Genomic DNA, 1,245 nt, shown 5'->3' with positions numbered 1-1,245 from the left:
AGGGTGCTTGGGCAGGCGGCCTTGCCTGGGTCCCCGCGTGTCCGCGCTCCTCAGGACACGGCTGTCCAGCGCCCCCAGCGCAGGCCTCCCCCAGAGCCGGGGCCGGGGCACGGTGCTGCGCAGCGCGGGCTGGGGGTCCCGATTCCCTTGTGGCTGGAGGCCTCCGCGCCCCCCTTCCCTGCACCCCTGGGCTGGGGTCGCGCAGGAGCTGGGACCCCGCAGCGGTCCCTCATGAGCAGCCGGAGAAGACCGGTGCCCGCAGCCCACGGGGACGTGCGCGCGGCGTCCCTCTTTCCAGGCAGCTCCGGTGGCCGCAAACAAACGTCCCGGCCTCCAGCCTCGAGCACGGGCGGCTGCAACAAGTCCTCTCCGGCCTGGCAAATATGATGGCCCTCGGCCTGCAGCGGGTGGGCAAAGCAAGAGGAAAAGCCGGGCCCAGGGGATGCCGCCCCTGCGCAGTCAAACCTGCAGGCCCGGCCTGGCAGCGCCTTGGCCACGAGGCTGGCTGGGCTGCGGCCTTCCCGGGACTGGCCTTGTCGTGGGGCCAGCGCGTGTGCGCAGGGAACGAGTCAAGGGGCCCAGAAGTGAGGGGCTGAGCCAGGCAGGCAGGCCCTGTGGTGCGTGGTGCTGGGCCTCTCTGTGCAGGTGCTGAAGACCTGGGTTCAGGTCCCAGCCTCCCCTGTTTTGCAGGGAGGTGCTGTCCTCGTTGCATGGCGGGGCCTGGGTGCTGCGCCTCAAGGGGCCCACGGCAGCAGGAGCTCCCACCTTCCCTGGTACTGTGGTGGTAAGGGTGCTAGTCTAGGTAGCAAAGGTTGTGGGTTCAAGCCCTAGCCTGGCTGGAGCCCTCTGGCCCCTTGTGTGCAGAAGGGGGCTGTAGGGAAAGGTGGGCTGGGGGCCTGGCCCTGTAACTATCTGGGGGAGCAGCAGAGGGGGTTTTTTTTGCACTTTGAAAGTCAGGGCATTTCCTGTTTTGGCCTCTGCACCCCAGAATCAGGGCCAAAAAAAACCCGGCCAGCCGCCGGGTGGTTCAGGACATTTCCAACTGAGCTACAACTTCAAGTCCCCTCCGACTTGCAACCGCGATCACCCCTGAGTTCCAGCTAGTAGGCAAGCGCCGGAGGGGGGAACGGTTGCGTAGTAGATGGCAGCCAGGGGACTCAAGCCGATCAGGGACTTGAACCTGCAGCCCCTGCCACCGCTGGCAGTGTCCCGAACCACCCTGCCAAAGGGCCAACCTGGCACCAG

The sequence above is a fragment of the Gavialis gangeticus genome, unplaced genomic scaffold, assembly GCF_001723915.1.
Source record: "Gavialis gangeticus isolate Ggan-Ray unplaced genomic scaffold, GavGan_comp1, whole genome shotgun sequence".
Taxonomy (NCBI): Eukaryota; Metazoa; Chordata; order Crocodylia; family Gavialidae; genus Gavialis; species Gavialis gangeticus.
Note: the sequence above shows the minus strand (reverse complement) of the source record.